The sequence below is a fragment of the Vicugna pacos genome, chromosome 5 (assembly GCF_048564905.1).
Source record: "Vicugna pacos chromosome 5, VicPac4, whole genome shotgun sequence".
NCBI lineage: Eukaryota > Metazoa > Chordata > Mammalia > Artiodactyla > Camelidae > Vicugna > Vicugna pacos.
This window is the reverse complement of record NC_132991.1, coordinates 55,275,910-55,296,512: the sequence shown is the minus strand read 5'-3', so window position 1 is coordinate 55,296,512 and position 20,603 is coordinate 55,275,910. Positions and strand designations below refer to the sequence as shown.

Genomic DNA, 20,603 nt, shown 5'->3' with positions numbered 1-20,603 from the left:
CTCCATCTTCTATACTTTAAAACATTGGCCCCATCTAGATGACCCAGGATAATTTCTTTAAGGTCAGCTGATGAGCAAACATAATTCCATCATCAATCTTAATTGCCGTTGACATGAAACATGGAAACATAGCACTTAGCATAGTGCTTAGCAAGAATTTAGTGAGTCCTGAGTTTATTTTTGTTGTCCTGACCAAAGCAGACCTAAATGAGAACCCACTGAAGGGTTTTAAGCAAATTCTCATTTTAGAAGGTAAGTCTGGCAACAATATAGGGGGTGGATTCAGGAGTGTGACTGAAGGCCGTGGAGACCTAATGATACATAATCACATAAACAATCAGGTACTGCAATAATGAGTCAAAAACGATAGGAATGAAGAAGAGAGAATGGGTTAAAGAGATATTTGAGGCAACACTGTCATAACTTTGGATTTTCCTTATCTCACCCACTTTTTAAACAATGGAGTTAAAGGGAATGATCACTGTTTTGAAGCTAACAAGAGTAGATGATAAGCTTGGATCTGGAGGGAATAGTTAGCCAGAAAAGTAAATGAATTCCCTGAAAAAAACCCACATCTTTTCATAAGGAAAGCAGTTGGAAAGCAAGAATAGAGAGGCAGGAAGAACATGATGTTTTTGTGTTGAGAAGGATTTGGTGCGTTCTTGGAAATGTTAGAGGAGTATGTGTCTGAACTTTTATGAACTTTGGGGTCTTTTCAGAGACAGTATTTACTGGTCTTTGCTTCATAACAACTGTTCACAAAACTTAATGGCTTTAAACATTGATTTATTATTCCTCACAACTCTCTGGATTGGCCTGCATTTCTGTTTGTCTGGGCCAGATTATCTCAGATGACCTCACTCTCATGTCCAGGACCTCAGCTGAGATGGCTGGAATGGTTGGGATTGCTGGACCACTCTCTACAAATGTTGTTTTCATCCTCCAGATGGTTAGACCATGCTTTTTTTTTTTTACATGGATGTTTTAGAGCTCCTCCTGTGGGTCTTACATCCTCAGTAAGATTCTAGGTGCTTCTGATGAGAGTTATAGAGTTATATTGCTTGGATCCCCTGGGTCAGTGGTGTCCAGGGCTGCTCAGTATTTCTTGACTACTCTTCCTTTAGCCACTGCTAAATAAAGTTTGTGCATGCACATGTGTGTGTACACACACACACACACACACAGAGGATATGGTAAGGACCACACAGTATCCTTTCATAATATGAAATGTCTTTCTTTTCCAATATCCAGTATCCTCCCCATTTAAACACTTTGTATTATACTTTAATTATTTTAAAAATACTACAGCTAGTATTATGATGATATAATATTTAATGATGATGAAAAGCTGATTCGGAAGAGATTCCTGATTTATCAAGTGGTTCAGACCAGCAGAAAGAAGGGAATTAAATATTTGTTGGGATCTTTATTCATATATTCTCAATGTATATGTATATATATATATATTTAAGTGACAGCACAAACACATCACAGTGAAATACTAAAAAGTAATATTCAAACATATTTCCAATATAAGCATTCAGAGGAGGACAGCATAAAACTTAAGGTAGCCAGTCATACAAGACATCACAGGTGAGGAAATTCCTTGGTAGTAGGAAGCACTAGGGGTGCAGTATTAATAGTGCAGACTTAGGGTTTAAATCCGATATATTTCAACTCTTGGTTTCAGTTTCCTCATCTCTAAAACTAGCATAATGATAACCCCTATCTCATAGCATTATTAAATAGGTTAAATTGATAAAAACACTAACAAAATGCATGGGCCCATAGAGATGCTTAATCAATGATAGCTTTATTATTAGCATTACTTTGATTGAGTGACTTTAATAGGGACATGATTGAGATAGCGTATAGCTCAGTAGTAGAACAGCTGCCTAACATGCATAAGGTCCTGGGTTCAATCCCTAGTACCTCCATTCAAATACATACCTACCTACCTACCTACCTAATTACTTCCCCTCTCCCCCAAAATAGGGACGTGATTAATTTAAGTAACGGGCAGTCTGCCCCAGTTAGTATAGTACTGACCACTGTACCACATCTTCTAGGTAAAATCATAGAGACATTGAGGGACTAGACTTTCTGGTTATTACAGATGTATTTCTAGTCATTTTAAATGTTGAAATACGTTACCCCCACAATCCCAATCACTGTTATTCATGGAAATATATACATTTGGTATATTTGGGGGAAGAAGTTTAGAAAATATCATCCAGAAAAAATGAGTATTTTTATTTATTAATCAGGTAGCTGTGGTTTGTTTTTAAAATACCAGCCCTGGCCAACAGCTTGATTGCAGCCTTGTGAGAGACCTTGAGCCAAATGTACACAGCCAAGCTGTGCCCACAATGCTGAGGCACAGGAACTGTGAGATACTAAATGTTTGTTGTTTTAAGCTCTTAAATTTGGGGACAGTTTGTCACATAGCAATAAATAACTAATGCTTAGTATGTACCATTCATTGTGGTAGGCAGCTAGCAAGGTGTGTATCATTAAATCCTTTTATTGACATTGTGAGACCATTATTGCAACCTCCATTTTACAAATGGGAGATTGGGCTTGGAGAAATTATTTGCCTGTTATCATAAAGCTTTGCAGTTGGCTGTAAGTTCTAAGGAGTTCTTAGCCAGCAGAATGTTATTCTTTCTCGTCATCATTTTTAAAATAAAATAATTGCTTACATCTTAACTTTTTTCAATTTATTGAGCAATAATTGACATACCTTACTGTATAAATTTAATATGTACAACATGTATTGTGAAATAATTACTACAATATGTTTAATTAGTATCCATCATCTTACATAGCTACAATAGAAAGAAAAAGGAAAAAAAGTTCCTTATTGAGACAGGAGGAAAAGGGGCAGGGCACAACCACTGAAGTAATGACAGCAACTGAGGACAGGACAAACTGGTTAGAACCAAGATGGCTGAAGTTTCGACTTCCAGTAGACCTTGAGCTTTGTGATGCACCCACAGGCACCATGATGGTTCCCAGGCTGACCATAAAAGGTCAAAAAGTGGGTGGGAGCCCAATTCCTGGAACTCTCCGTCCCATCCCCAACATAGTTCGAATAATCCTCCTGCTTGTTAGCATGTGAAATTACTGAGATTATAAAAAACTAACAACCCTGCACCTCATGGTCCCTGTGGCTTATGAGTCTGCCAACACTCTGTCTATGGAGTGTGTATCTACTTTTACTTTAAACTGAAAACCCCACACCTCTCAACCTCTCTCTCCCTCTTGCCTTTTAAGATGGTCTACATTCTCCCTATGGAGTGTCATCTTTCTAAATAAACTTGCTTTCATTTTACTATGCCTCACTCTTGAATTCTTCCCTGTGTGAGAATAGGTTCCAACCTATTCTCAGGCCACATTATGATGAGAATTATTAGGATTTACTTTCTTGACAACTTTCCTGTATACCATACAGCGGTGTATATTCATCATGTTGCATACTACATCCCTAGTACTTATTTACCTTATAGCTGCAAGTTTGAACCCTTTGACCAACTTCCACCAATTTCCTCTCCCCTTGAATCATGAAAAACTGTGTACATAGTTTTCTATGCTTCTCATGTTGGACTTCGCTAGTATAAAATTGGGGAGAAGAGTAGAAAACTACATGGGTGTAGCTTCACCATTTATACTGTGCACCGTTATGACCCTGGCAGAAACTGAAGGAGACATGAGGAACAGGTTATAAAAGGGTGGATATACTAATTTCTCTCCTTGATTTTATCTCAGGTATTGAAGATACAATCTCTAAACTATTTTACGTATTTCAGTAATTCACCCAGATCCCATTCATTTGTTTATTAATGTCTATTTTTATTTTTATTCATTCTAACAAATCTCTGTGCTTAATACAGAAGAATGTAAATTCACCATATTGTGAATTAAATACTAATTTCTTTCTTGGACTTTAAGAATTAACTACTTCTCTCATTCTGATGTAAATATGGTTGATCAACCAGTCCTTGGTAGCTTTCCCTTGTTTTCTGGATGGAAAAAGTCAAGTTGCAGATCTGCAATATTTCCCTTCACTGGAGCTGTTCCAGGGCAAGAAAGCAAGCAAGTGACCTGCACCAGTCCCCTTATAAACATTCTAATGATGGCCCAACTGGCACAGCAACAACAACACTAACAACAAAGGTTTATGCCAGCAAAAGGGCCTTTTTCTATGGAATGCTTTTCACAGGATGTGCCTAATTGTCTATAGTTGTTTATGGTAAACAGACTGGAATATAAGGATTTATGGACAATGACTGGTTGGAAAATGTTACACAATCCATGTACCCTCTCAATATAAAATATACATGTCTCATAATCTAACTGGCTCCTTCTATGAAAGTGAGGTAACCCACATTCCTCACAGAAACCTCATCTGTTAACTTGGGTCAGAGTGCATCTGACATGGAATGGTAGGACTTGGGGAACTGTGCTTGAGGTCTTGGACCTTTCTTTGTTTTACCTGTGCCTTCTAATTACATATATCCTTGAAATCATTAGTAACATTTGATACTGGATCAGGTTTCTGAGTCCTGTGGTTCTGAATTATCAAACTAACCCTTTATGTTATCTTGAATTCCAAGATGTATTGATTTCTATGATAACCCTTCTCAGATTTCATCCTATTAATTGATTTAATCATTTTGGTGTCCCTCAGAGGCATAAAAGGTGAAATTTTATATGGGTAAATTAATAATAACATATGTGGGGAAAAATCTAAACAATAAAAAGTAAAATAATTCACCCTTATTCTCAGATCCTTGGACTCTCAACCCAGAGGCAAACAACAGTACTCTTGTGTTTCATTATACACATGCAAACATATTCTATGCAGCATTTAGTTTTCAATTTTCAGTGAGCAATGTATTTTGAAGATCATTCCATAGGAGCACAGTGTGATTTAATTTAGTTTTAAACTACACAAACATAGTATGTAATGCTGTAATTACCATAATTTATTCAACTAGTCTTGTATTTATGAATTTTTAGATTTTTTCTGTTACAAAAATTATATTAAGCATCCTTTTATATAGATTCCTAGGTTAAAGGGTATATTGATTTTATTTATTTTTTCTTGTAGATATTGCTGTGTTTTCCTCAAAGCAGTTACACTAGTTTATCCTCCGACAGACGGAGATCTGATAAGGTACGTGCCTGTTATTATCGTCTACTTTCTATCTGGGATGGATGTTTCTCAGAGGTTGTGTTTTCAAGTCATGGCTTAAAACTCGTTTTTCTAATTTGTTTGTTTGTTTCAGAGACAATAGAGATTCTTTTCTCTCAATTTTCACGCTGTGTTTTTGAATTTTGAAATATTTACTATGCTAACTTTAAGCAAAACACTGGATACTTTTCTGTTACATGCATTTAAAGTTATATAAGCTTAGGGGATGAGTAAAAGGAAAGTTTCGGCCAAATTGCTTATTATAAACTAACCTGCAAAATATTGTAATTTTTGCTCCTTTAAAAATCAAAGCAATATTTAATAATCATAATAAATATATGTGTATATACAGTCTAAAATGTATTACAAATTAAAAATAACCTTGAACTTGTCAGCCTGACTGTGTACACAAGGGTTAATACAGTGGGCCTGGGCCTGCTGTCTTTTTGGTGAATCTTGCTTACAAGGTTCTTTCATGACTGGCATCTGGGAACTTGGCAGTTGAGCCATTCCCTAACTGATTTCATAGATTCACTGTACCTAGACAGCCTGGGAAAAGAGTGCAGATTATGCTGGGCACATGCTTTCTACCTGGGCACTGGGATTTTGATTTGTGTTGGAGAGCAGGTGCTTATGTAATCAGCCACCTTGAAAACTTTGGACTTTGTTATGGACTAAATTGTGTCCTCCTAAAATTACTATGCTGGAATTCTAACCCTCGGTATCTCAGAATGTGATCATATTTGGAGGGAGGGCCTTTAGAGGTAATTAAGTTAAAATGAGGTCATTAGAATAGGCCTTAATCTAATATGATTGGTAGCCTTATGCGAAGAGGAGGTCAGGATACAGGCACAGAGGAAAGACCATGTGAAGACATGGGTCCCTCTCATCACAGTGAAATGAAAATTCTTTAGGGAAGATTTTTTTCTATATTGCTCAATGTACTCTTCAGTAATTAGATCAGTGCCCGGTAATTATTGTTGAATAGAAAAGACTCAATGAATATCACTTTGGTAAATGAGTAAATCAGTTAACTTTCCCCCGGTCACTCCTTAAACCGACATTGCCAATGTTTGCTTCCGGATATCTCTAATTTTTTTTTTTTTTTGCATCCATCTGTGAGCAGTGATCCTTCTAATTGACACTATCTTCTTTCGGATAGCATCGCACATTTTAAATCCCTAAATTATTGTTTCCCTACACCACATTAAAAATGTGAGCTATCGAGTAGTCTAAAAAAAAACAAACAAAAAAACTGTGTTATAGCCTGTCATTTCTCCTTTACTCTCATTGATTTGTTTATTTAAGTTATAAGTGCATAATTAAATTGGTAGTAATAACTCTGTTGCATATTTTCTTTGATTATGTCAGAATATTTTAATTATTGTTCCACTTTCATACAGTGATACTAATAAAACCTATCAGTATCTGAGGATTATGCAAAGTTCAGGGCTTGCTAGTATGCATAAAGATGTAGTTAGTTTGTTAAATGGAGGATCAGAAACTGGTAGTTACTTGTGAAATTAACTCGGTGGATCAAGGAAATATTTTTAAAGATAAAAGAGAGAAGAATAGAAATTAGTGTGTTTCAGATTTAGCAAGAGTATTATTACTTTATGTAAACTTGTTTTAATTATAGATATATAATTTACATATTTTGCCTTTGTAAATATATGGTATACAATGTGTGTATTATGACTTTAAGGAAGGAAATTTTGAAAGTGACACAAGATAATGGATTATAAACATTTATATTTCAGTAAAAGATGCTAAAATGTGAAAACCCTTCAGAAAATTAGAACAGAAAATGGTATTAGACATTTAAACTAACACTTTTATTTTACAAATAAGGATACAGGGAATTAGTAAAATGAAATCTTCCAAAATTGCTAGTAGATTAATGGAAAATTTAAGGTTGTAATTCAACTCTTCTATCAATTTTCCATTAAATCGTGGAGCTTAAGAGAACATAATGCTTTATGCTGTCCAAGCATGTTACTTTGGATCCATTCTACTCAGACAAGCTAGAATAAAGATTAATTTTTATCAGTAAACACACTTATTACAGTTAAGTGCAATCACCATAGAAATGTGGTGGTTCTTTTCAATTTTTGTTAAAGAATAAATATTCATTTAAATAATAATTGCCTCTATTTGAGGTTATTTTTTTTTTACTTTTTATCCTTATAATAGTGAATTAAGAGAATTTTTTTTATTAACATAGAATAATTGTCATGTAGTTGATATTAAATAATAATTTCATGTAGTTGATATTAAAACTATTCTAAGTGTTCAGAATAAGTACCAATTAAAAACATTACTACATCCTTATCGTCTTCTGCCAGCTGGTCATTTATATTAATGTTGAAGGGGATCACAAGATTATTTCAGGAAACACCTTATCAGTTGTGGGGCTTTTGTTTGGTTGGTTGGTTAATTTTTCACCTAATTAGTGAACAGTCTGAAGAAAATTTTTATCTTTAGTATGATTTCAAAAGTAATGAAGGTGGGAATAAAAAAGACCTTAGAGGACATTCTGTAGGGAAAAAAAATCTCTCAATTCTTCCCTTTTTCTTTTGAGACTTTCCAGTTCTACCTGTTTGATACTAGTAGCACATTTCTGTTGTGTTAGTGTTTGCATACGTTTGGCGTGACATTGCCTACCTCTTTATTGTAAATCCTTCTGAACCAATTTTAGATATAACTCCAAAATACAGAAGGTAGTTGGGCTTTGTTTTGTGGGACAATTGAAATTTTCTTTTTAAAAATTTAATAGATTAACCTATTTTACTTATTACCATAAATAATATGTATATTCTACTCAGTCAAATTATTTTATGCTGTTTACTAAGATTCTTTCTCATTCCCATTCTTGTTTAACTTTATTAAAGGTCTTAATTGCCTTATAAATGCTTCTAGATTTCTTTGATATCTTTACACAGAAAGTACTAATAAATTATTTTCAATTATGAACTCATAAGGATGTGCTTGTAATATTTTTATTCTGGCCCAGGGAGTGCATATGTAAGAGGGAGTAATCTCTTAAAAATTCTGGCCAACGTTAAGACACCATCAGAGCCATTGTTTCTTGCTGAAATCTTGAAGATACAAAAACTAAAATATTTCCTTCAAGTGAAAAGGGGAAGACATTTCAGAAAAAGTTTGTGATTTAAGGATTGAGTTTTTCACGTGCTCTCATTTATATGGGTGCTTCATTTCAAACATGATCTTATTAGTCTCTGATGTTTCTGAATATTGGAAATACATTAGATTTGTTCTTATTTTAAATTTATTGTATTTTCCTTTGGTAACCCTGGTAATCATTGAAACTTATTTTTGTAGATAATTATGTAAAAACAATTGTCATGAAAAGCAATCCCTACAATGGAGGACTTTAGGGTGTTGGATAATAGCTTATTAAGCTTCTTTTTCCAGATCTCTTTCTTTTCTTGTTTAGTATTAGAAAGAATAAAGCAATTGACTTGCCTAAATTAGCTTTTAATGTTCAGAAGCTTGCACTATGTTTTATCAAAAGCATGCAATGTAAAAATTTTCTTTAAATGTAATCCACTTCACAGTTTAGTTTTGTAATAAAATGTATTTGCTTTGCTACAAAAATGTAGACTTGTAAATACATCTTTGCATGATGATTACTGGTATTACAAAAAGTAGTAATAATGATTTTTATAATTTCTCTTAGTTGGTAATACTAAATAATGCAATTGAAAGGTGAAGAAGTAATGTTTATCGTTTATTTTGTTAAATAAAAGTGAGCTATTATGTACTTTTGAATTAAATATTTAGAAGAAAGTTAGTGTCAAATCACTAGCAAAAGTCTGTGTATTACTCTAGCATAGCAATGTTACCATAGATTAAATTATCTTAATCTTTTCCTTTATTGATTTTTTTTCATTCTTTTACTCTTTCTCCTTTCCTCTCTCCTACCTCTCCCACTTATTCTCATTCCTTATTTCTTTTGTTGAATACCTGGATAGTAATTTGTGACTTGTAACTTTTTTGTTAAAATATGCTTTCACGAAGATATTTTCCACTATGTGATTAGACCAAAAATGAATGCAAGAGGGTACCAACAGTTTTGCATTTTGCAAAACTAAGTACATCTTTGTTCTTGTTACGTTATTGTCAATGATTTATAAACTCCCAATGTAAAGAGTATAGCCAATAATGGTAATAACAATTTCTATTGGCATTATTAATGTTTTAACAGCATTGTACTAAGCGCTTTACATGGATTAGCTCTTTGGACCTTTACAAAAGCAGATAACCTGCAATCCGTTTCTCTTCCGTACCTAGGTAGAGGTGGAGGGTGCTCCCAGGAGAGAATAGGACCAGTGATTCATAAAGTCTTACAGGAAACACTAAAAATTATCATCCTAAAGAATAAATTGATGATATTTTCTTGGAGAAAGAGTTGTTATATATGGGATGCTCTGAGTAGGAGGTCTCTGGTTTAAAATTGCTTATGGTAAACAAACCCAGTATCTATCGATTTATGTGTCATGGCTCCTTGGAACATGTCACATAAGGCATGTAACTTTTTGAATATAAAATGGAGATTTCCATACCCTAAATGCTAACTGATCCATGTGGTGACCTGCACATTTTACTCAATTATTTTATCCATTAATTACTCTGAGATAGAGATATTTATCTATATATATCTATATAGATATCTCATATGATATATGTATCATATTTTAATATGTTATACTGATAAATGATATAATCATATAATATATATAACATATACTATATGATGTATATTTTATATACATATATAATAATTAAAGTTAATACATATATAATGTACATGATACATCCAATCCACCCTGGTCCTTTCTTTTTAAAGTCATTTTAACAGAGGGACCAGGGTGGATACAAATAGACTCTGAGGCCTCTTTCTGCCTTACGTGTTCTTCTTAATTGATTGTATCTTTGAAATTATTAGGAAAGCTTTATATTGGATAAGGTCTTTGATTCATGTAAATCTGATTTGAGAATGGAATCTTTTTTTTATCTCAAGGTTAATAACTTGTTCAAGTTTACAGAATTAGAAAGTGATTCTTCTCTTACTCTAGAGTTCTTATATATTAGTGTGTTCTTAAGAATAATTTACTTTCGTCAAACTAATTTAAAAAAATCTCAACAGGCTTTCATACAAGATGGTTCTCAGTTTGCCTTTACTCTACCAGCTGTTAGCTGATGAGTTATGAACCTCAGTCCCTTAATTCATAAAATGGCAATGATAATAGCAATATCTATTTTAAATAATCATTATTAAAAACATGAGATAGCATATGTGAAGAAACTGTGCAGTGGCTTATAGATAGCCCTCAATAAATGTTATTTTCCTCCTTTTCCTCTTTACATTAGTTTTTCCCTCTTCCCTCTATGGAAGCAAGAATTATTGTGAGAACTTGAATACATAATGCCTGGTTGTGATCCTAAGAGTTAAATGCATATTCTGTTTCTTTGGGCAACTTTCACTTTCCTCATTAATTGTTACTCAAATAATGCAGTTTTCTGTGCTTTATCAGATTTCATCAAAAATTACTTGAAAGATAGTATTTTCATCACATCTATTTGCAGACTATTTTACCACTAAAGCGGGAACTTACCAATGAGTATCTGGTGTCCAAAGCTGTAAAGATAACACATTTAAATTCCGACTTCATTTGCAGCTAATCTTAAATAAGAACACTTTCTTATTTTTGGTGATTAGCATCATTCTGTCATTGTAAAATCTTGATATATATAGCTGTTGAGTTTCATAAAATATATTTTATTTATTTCATTTAAATTTTTTAAAGAATAAATTTTTATTAGTTTTTTAAAATTGAAGTATAGTTGATTTACAATGTTGTGTGAGTTTCTGGTGTACCACAAAGTGATTCAGATACAAATATATATATCTGTATATGTATATATTCTTTTTCATTATAGTTTATTATAAGATATTGAAATTAGTTCCTTGTGCTATACAGTATGACTTTTGTTGTTTATTTTATATATAGTACTTGTATCTGCTGGCCCCAAACTCCTAATTTAGTCTCTCTACCCACCTCTTCCCCTTTGGTAACCATAAGTTTGTCTGTTTTCTATGTCTATGAGTCTCTTTCTGTTTTATAAATAAGTTCATTTGTATCATATTTTAGATTACACATATAAGTGATATCATATGGTAGTTTTCTTTCTTTTTCTGGCTTAACTTCACTTAGTATGATAATCTCTAGGTCCATCTATGTTGCTGCAAATGGCATTATTTCCATAAAATATATTTTAAAACCAAAATTATTACAAGGTACCCTTTCTGTAACCTTCACAAAGTGCAAGAATTTTAAAAAATCTTTCTTGTACCAAGTAATTCAAATTTACTAACTACCTGGTGAAGTTTCCAAGGATTTCTAGATTGATAAAGGAAGCAGCCAACCTTTAAAAGTATGAAGATTGTTACGTTATTAAAAATTAATGAAAAGTGAAATCTAAAGTTGAAATCTAAGTAAGTAAGAAATCTCAGAAAGTTATTCTATTCTTTTTTTTAATAACAAAGTGAATGTGGCAGTAAAGTTGGTAAACTTCGATATGTAAAATATCAAAGTGGCTTCTCACTCAGCAAAAATGAGCCATTAAACTTTTATAGGAATGAGGGGCTTAATAAAAGGAATTGGAGCTTATACAAAAGCAGGAAAAGTTAGTATGAACATCTGGAATGCTCCAGCTGGATGATCAGTGAAACAATAACTAGCAACTTCAGCCTAAAGCACTGGAGCAGGAGGAAAAGCTGTTGTTCAAGTGGCAGCCCAGTAATAGGAGGCATCTAGCCAAAGATGGGAGCGTGAAGAGAGAGCTTACGAAGAATTCTGCAAAGCTTGCCACAGTGGGACAGTGTGAACCTTAAAGACATCTACAGTGTCGCTCTGATTAAGGCACCATGGCTGATCTCTGAAAATAATGGTTTTTACTTCACTTCTGCCTTCCAAATTTCATACAGATTACTTTCATTGGGAAATTCTAACCTAGCGCTTACAGGGAAGAAGATTCCAGAAAAACCAATTTTTATTCTTACCAAGGTTGTGGTAAAGACGGGTACAGAAGAGATAGATAATCTGGTACAGTTACAATTCTTTTAATATTTGATAAAATTATTTTAGCCCTCTGGTAGACATGCAGTGGTATCTAATTTTCATTTCTCTGATGACTATTAATAGTGCATATTTTTTCATATACTATTAGCTATTTATCCTCTTTTGTGAAGTGTTTGTTCAAGTTTTTGACTATTTACTGGCATGTCTGCTTTTTATTATTGATTTGTAGTGGTTCTTTGTGACTTGGATACAATCTTTGTTGTTTTCTTGTATTGCAAATATCTTCTATCACTCTGTGGCCTAATTTTCTAACTCTAATCATGTTTTTTGATGAACAGAATCTCTTATTTTTTGACGTCCAGTGTATCTTTTATTTAATATTTGTTTCTTATATACTTATTCAGAAATTGCTGTCTACTTTAGGGTCTGGAAGATATTTGCCTATTTTAACTTCTAAAGGTTTTATTGTTTTAACTTTCAAATTTAGGTCTATAATCTATTTGGAATTGCTATTTGTGTGTGGTTGGTATAAAGACATGTTCTTTTTAATACAGATTTCAACTGATCCATCATTTTTTTTTTCAAAAGAACACCATTCCTTATTTCAGTGCAGTGGTCCTTTGACATAAACCAGGTGACAAAATATGAATTAGTGTGAATTAGTGTGTTTCCATTTGTTCAGTTGAGCTTTCTCTGTCCTCATACCTATACCATACTCTTTTAATTACCATTGATTTATCTCGTGTTGTACAATATCCAGCTTTGATTTTCATCTTCAAAGCAATCTTAAATATATGGGACCCTCTCCATTTGTATATAAATTTTAGAATCAGTTTGTAAATTTCTACAAAAACAAAAATGTGCCATCAGTTTAAGTGGAATCATGGGAGATATTTTAAGACTATATTATATCTGTTGCTCAAAACATTTCCATCCATGAGTTTTAGTATCCACTGAGGATAGTTGCCTGAAAAAAATGACTATGATGTTTACCAAATTTTGATTTTTTCTAATTCTACTATTCCTTCTATGTATTTAAAGTCTATTAATTGTGATTATAGTGTAAAAATGATCTTACCTTCTTCTTTACTTATTTGTTCATTCTCAATCCTAGTTCTTTCCCATTACTATTATTGTTTTTTGAAACTGTTATTAAAAAAGCCCCTAGACATTAAATATGCTCATCTCTTCTAAGTGTTTTCAGTAGAAAGAGTGAAGATACACACACACACACACACACACATACACACACACACACAGACCTATACCTGTTTCTTTGTTTGTTCATCTCCATTTATTAACAATATAAGTTCATACCAGTTTATCCAATTCCAGTCCAGTGCCACAGGCTTCATTTTTGTCTTCATCTTTCTTGTGTTTTAATTCCCTTCTGGTATCCAGTATCTTTAATAGATTTACTTATTTTTCATGACTCCTTTGTTTAACCATTCTCCAATCCTGCCAGTTACCTCTACCCCAGCCATGTCTGCCTCTCCTGTCTTGGTTACCTTGATAAAAGGAAAGAAAATGGAAAGAAATTGAAACAATACTTTATGAAAAGAAAAGATACAAGACAAAAGACAAAAAAGAAGAAATTGATGAAGTGAGCAAAATGGAGGAATAAGAGGTCCTCATTCATATCTTCCCTCAGCAATAATACCTTGGCAACCATAAATGGGAAAACTGCCTTTGTGGGAATTTTGGTATCTAAGTAGGAAGTTGTGAAATTCTAGTGGATTCCAAGACTGAGGAAAGCCATTTTGAGAAAGCATGCCTGTGCCCAAGAGGATGACTTGCCAACTATGGTCTTGATTACAGACCCAGAAACAGCTCTGTACCCCTAAGGAGCAGACCACAGCCCCATTAGCCATGGTCCTGCCACTAGCCCCATTTACCAAGGGACTGGGAGGAATTGCCCACCAATGCAAGTGTGCATTGATCATGAAGAATCAGGCAAATATAATACTGCCAAAGGAAATCTATACGGTTTAGTAACCAACCCCAAAGAAATGGGACAGAAACCATAAACAAAATGAAAAGACAACCTATAGAAGGGGAGAAAACATTTGCATATGACACAACTGACAAGGGACTGATTTTCAAAATGTACAAAGAATGCATACAACTCAATATAAAAAAAAATGGTCAGAAGACCTAAATAGATATTTCTCTAAAGAGGATATACACTTGACCAACAGGCACATGAAAATGTGCTCAACAGTGCTAATTATTACAGAAATTCAAATCAAAACCACAATCATCAAAAAGTCTACAAGTAATAAATGCTGAAGAGGGTGTGGATAAAAATACAACATCCTTTCATGATTAAAAACCCTTAACAGACTGGATATAGAAGGAACATACCTCAACATAATAAAGATCATATGTAACAAACTCACAGCTGACTTTTTTACTTATAGAAAAAAACTGAAAGAGTTTTCTCTGAGATCAAGAGCAAGACAAGGTTGCTCAATGTCACCACTCATATTTAATAACAGTACTGAAAGTCCCAGTCAGAGCCCTTAGGCAAGAAAATGATCTAAAAGGCATCCTGTCCAAATTAGGAAGGAAGAAGTAAAATTGTCACTGTTTGCTGACAATATGATTTTATATATAGAAAATCCCTAGGAATCAATTAAAAAAAACTGTTGGAATTAATCAACAATTTCAATACAGTGGCAGGTTACAAACTCAAACTATAGAAATCAGTGGCATTTCCTTTATACTAATGATGAAACATTAGAAAAAGACACAGAGAAAACTGTTTCAATTACAACAGTGTCAAAACAATGTTACTTATGAGTAAATTAACTGAAGTGAAAGATCTGAAAAATGGAAACTACAGGCTTTTCTAAAAGACATCAAAGAAGACACAAATGGAAAGACATCCCATATTTGTGGTTCAGAAGAATAAATATTGTTAAAATGGCTTTACCACCTAAAGCCATCTGTAGATTCAGTGCAATCCCCATGAAAGTAACAAAGGCATTCTTAACAAAAATAGAAATAATCCTAAAATTTGTGTGAAATCACAAAAGACCCAGAATGGCTAAAGCAATCCTGAGAAAATAGAACAAAGCTGGAAGTATCACATTTCTTGATTTCAAACGATACTACAAAGCCATAGCAATAAAACAAACAAACAAACAAACAAACACCCAGTATGCCATAGGCGCACAAACACACATAGACTAGTGGAAGAGAAAAGGGAGCCCAGAATTAAATCCCAGCATATACAGTCAACTAGTATTCAACAAGGGAACCAAGAAAATCCAATGAGGTAAGAAAAATCTCTTCAACAAATGGTGCTGGGAAACTTGGAATAACAAATACAGACAATGAAATTGGACCTCAATCTCATGTTGTTCACAAAAATTAACTTGAATCAAAGACTTAAACATAAGACCTGATACCATAAAACTCTTAGAAAAAAATATTGGTAAGAAGCTTATCCATAATGGCCTTGGCAATGATTTTTTGAACATGATGCCAAAAGCACAAAACACAACAGAAAAAAAAATAAACAAAACATGAATGTGACTACATCAAACTTAAAACCTTCTGCACAGCAAAAGAAACAATTAACAAAATGAAAAGGCAACCTATAGAATGGGAAAAAAATTGCAAATTATATATCAAATAAGGAATTAGTATCCAAAATATATAGAGAACTCGGTCAACTCAATAACAACAAAAAAATCCAATTTAAAAATGGGCAGAAGAACTAGAAAGATATTTCTCCAAAGAGAACATTAAAGTGGCCAATAGACACATGAAAAGATGCTCAACATCACTAATCATCAGGGAGATGCAAATAAAATCACAGTGAGGTATCACCTCACATCTGCTGGAATGGCAGTCATCAAGAAGCAAAAGACGAGTGTCGGTGAGGGTGTGTTGAAAAGGGAACTCTTAAACACTGGTGATGGGAAAGTAAATCAGTCCAACCACTGTGGAATATAATACAGAGGTTCCTAAAAAATTTAAAAGTAGAACTACCATACAATCCAGAAATTCCACTTCTGGGTGTATACCCAAAGGAAATGAAGAGAGAATTTTGACAAAATATATGCATACCCATGTTTTTCACAGAATTATTAACAATAGCCAAGATATGGATACAGCCAGAAATCAGTAGATGAATGGATAAAAATGATACACACAATGGGGTATTATTCAGCAAGGAGAAGAGAGGACATCTTGCCATTTGTGACATGGATAGACCTTGAGCATGTTATACTAAAAGATAAATTAGACAGAGTAAGGCACGTACTGTATGATATCACTTATATGTGAAATCTATTAAGGTCAAATTTGTAAAAAGAAAGATAGAAACATGGTGATTACCAGGAGATGTGGTTGGGGTGATAGTATTCATGGTGTTTAAGGGTACAAACTTGTAACAAATAGTAAATAGGCTATAGGGACTTAATGCACAGTTTAACAAATGTAGATAATAATATTGTGCTATAATCATGTAATGTGATACTGCTTCAATGGTAGTCATATTATGATATATAAATGTATCAAAGTAACACACTATGTACTTTAAATTTACAAAATGTAACAGCAAATTTATCAAAAAGTCAAAAACCAAAACCAGCTAACAACCTAAAATGTATGCACAATAAAATCTTAGGATGGCATAATAAAAGATATGTATAATTACTTGAATTCAACTGTAGACATTCTGGAATACTTTTCTCTGTTTATATCTTCAGAAATGAAATATTTCTGTTATCTTATTATATGAGGACAAAAAAGATATTTCATGTTTTCAAACAGATGTATTTCATTTTTATATGTAGTCAACAGATTATGTGTATATATCTTTGTGAGTTTCTTTGTATAAAGGAACAATTTTAAGTACAATGTAATCTCCCTGAGATTGTTTATTTAGGACAACAGGACATTGTGTGAAAAACAGAACTAATACTACAAATGAAGTCACAAGATAGCATATGATTAATTCCACTTGAGTGACGTTGCATGATATCATCATCAGAAGTGAGGGGATTGAAAGGCTTTATGAAAGTAGACTGAACCATACAGAATGATTGGATTTCATTAAATAGAAGGACTTTTTCAGTCTGTATTAGGTTTAGTGTGATCTTCAATGTATTAAAATAGTGATAAAGTAACTCAAAGAATAATTGCATTTTAAAATTCAGTCTATTGTAAAATACATAACAAAAATGATATACCTGTAAAATAATCACAGGGAGCCTAAGATTCATTTATTATTTAAGTAGAAATAATATACAGTATATCTAAAATCTGGAGTAGAAGGGCCATTATTAATTCATAAGATATAAAATCCTTTTGATAGGAAAATGAAAAGAAAGAAAAATTGACTCTTGAAATTGATTTTAATCAGCAGGTTAGACAGAAGTTCATAAAATATTAACCTGAGTCAAAATTTAAGGCATATTTATTATTGGTTCCATATTATGTTCAAATAAAGAAAATCATATCTTTCTAAATCTTTTTTTACATGTGGAAATTATTTGTACTTATTTTATGCATTTATTTCATCTCCCAATCTGTCTCAAAATTATATCTTAAACTTCCAAATTACTTTGATTAAATATGCTAAATTACTATGAAAAGTTGAAAATTTGACAACTATTTAGTAACTAGATTTCAGTTTTTACTTATACTATTAAAGTTATATTTGAGCACTTAAAGTTTTGCTATCAGAGCCACATGGAGAAATTCAGTAGCTGGAGTAAGCTTAGGCAGGACCAGATATTTAGTGTTCATTTCTCTAGCAAAATACTTAATAATTGTAGACACACAATAATATTTGCTTTTCCAGTTCCTCTACCTACATCATCTATCCACTATTAAAATGTCTTACATGTCTAAACATTTATAAGAGTTGGAGAAATGAAAAGGACTGCTGGAATAGTTGGGCTAATAGAATGGTTGCCCATAGCAGATACACAGGAAATACCCTGAATTCATTTGATTCTGGTTTAGTAATATAGTTCAAATGAAAGATAAAAGTCCACAAAAATACTTTTAAGAAGGCTAGCCCATTCAGTAACTTGCTGTTATTTGTGACACTTTAAATGTCAGAGTTTTAGTCTGACACAGTAAAGTCAATACATATGGCTGCAAGAAGTTTTGTCTGCCACAGAGGAGTAAGTATTTAACATGCTGGTCTTCCCACAGATAAGTTACTAATAATTTGGAGGAAAAAACAAAACACAGCACTGCACTGCCTAAGAGCTCTATAGCTTTAAAAGGGTAGGGAATTTTTTTTGAGGGGAGGAAAACTTGGGAGAATCGATCAACATGGACCCACCATTGTTGCAAAAGTGCCAGCATGGGGTTCCAAAAGCCTAATAGAAAAAATGTGAAATCTTTGAAGCTAGAGGAACCCAGTGAAAAAGTTCCAGTAAACCAGAGCTGCCTGAAAGTGAGGAAGGAGTCTCTAGTAAGGGGAAAGCCAAGAGAAAACTGATTCTTTCATTAACTCAGTCCATGTCACTGAATGGTCCCTGAATGAGGCACATGAAGTCAAACTGAAAGCAGCTTATAGCCATAGATTGAGGAATTGAGTGGAAATCTAAGCTGCCACCCAGTGCAGGTGTAAGAGTTAGCTATAAGTCTAACAAAGTAAAACAAAAACATTTGTATTCTTGTAGCAGTATAACAGAATCTATGCAACATTCTATTCACAATGGTCAGGACAAAATCAAATTATTCACCAGTCAGGAAAATGTGACCAAGTGTCAAGAAAAAGCTATCAACAAATGGTGACTGCTAATTAACTCAGATGCTACAATTTTCATGCCAAGACTTTAAAATAACTCTTTTTAGTATTGTTCAATGAACTAATGTACATTGAAGTAAAGGAAAATATGCTTAAAATGAGTGAAAACATAGGAAATATCAGCAGAGGAATGGCAAATATGAGAGAAAACTGATGGAAATATTAGATCTGAAAATACAGAGATGAGAAGCTCCAAATTCTATGTTTAAATTCTGATAAAATCTCTGGCTGACTCCAAAACCATGCATACCTGAGGAAGACTCAAAGCAGCACAGTCAACATGATTAGTCATTAAGGAAATGCAAATTAAAATTGCAAAGAGGTACTAAACAACTGTGATACATTCACACAATGGAATATTACCCAGAAATGAAAAGTAACGAACTAGTGATAGACACAACAGCGTGGGTAAATCTTAAAAATGCTTTGTTGAGCAAAATATACTTTCTCTAAAGATTGCATATTGAATGATTCAATTGATACGGATTTGTAGGCCACATAAAACTAATGCTTATGGGGAAAAAGCATAGCAATGCTTACATTTGGAGTGTGGGTAAAAGTGAATGGGCAGGGAAATAAAGGAGATTTCTGATGATGACAAAGTTCTCTATCTTGATAAGGATATGGGTTACACAGGAGTATTCACTCATCAGAACTTCTCCAATATACACTTAAGATTTGTGCATTTTATTGTATGTGAATATTATATCAAGCAAAAAAAAACTAAATACTTGAACAAATATTGAACTTTTTTCATACTGCAGTATTCAGGGATTAAGTGTACTTTACTTTGCATTTACTTTGAAATACATCAGAAAAAGATGAAATTATTTATGGGGAAACTAGTTAAGTAAAGAGCCACAGTCTAACAACCTTGATTTAAAAATTACAGATAAAAAAACCTATACAATTTGAATCAAAAGTTTATTTTAGCTTGATGCAGTTTGCTATGTCAGTTCCCCCTGAAAAAAGAGAAAAACTTGGTGACCAGATTGATGGAAAATGATAAATAACAAATAAAATTATAGACAAATACTACATGTTTTGAATAATTTATTAAAATTAACCATGACTTTTTTCTTAGCAGAACTTTAAAATATTAGAAATATCTGTGTAGAAGGTAAAATATAGATTTATACAGTCTCATGATATAGCATACTGGCAGGTTTAATAAATTCTTGATATAGGTGAAGGATTTTACTATTTATTTATTTATTTATGCATGATTTATTTATTTTTTATTAAAAGATAGTCAGATCTGTGAGGGACGGTTTTGGAGTGGACAAAATGTGGTTGGCTAGAGGAAAAAAGATGTGGGAAGTTGAATTATCTGGGTTCTGATTTCACATCAACTTGAGATTTCTTCAACAAACAGTGATACTGAGTATATGATTATCCTCAGGTGGAAGACAGGCACACTTGGTGCACTTTGAAAGATTCTGATAAAAGAACATTGTATATGTGAAATCAGTTGCTTTGTTTACCTTGGAAAGCATGAACTATTGATGTAAATTTTAAA

General features: G+C 33.0%; 1 long non-coding RNA gene across 8 annotated transcripts in view; it reads left to right on the top strand.

Annotated features, from left to right (window-relative positions):
- LOC116280595 (uncharacterized) overlaps positions 1-20,603 on the top strand; it is a 559,775-nt gene that overhangs the window by 2,592 nt on the left and 536,580 nt on the right. For all 8 annotated transcript variants that reach the window (XR_012072737.1, XR_012072734.1, XR_012072735.1 and 5 more), the window contains exon 2: positions 5,114-5,179. This is a non-coding gene — a long non-coding RNA (uncharacterized lncRNA). The remainder of the gene's footprint in view (positions 1-5,113; positions 5,180-20,603) is intronic.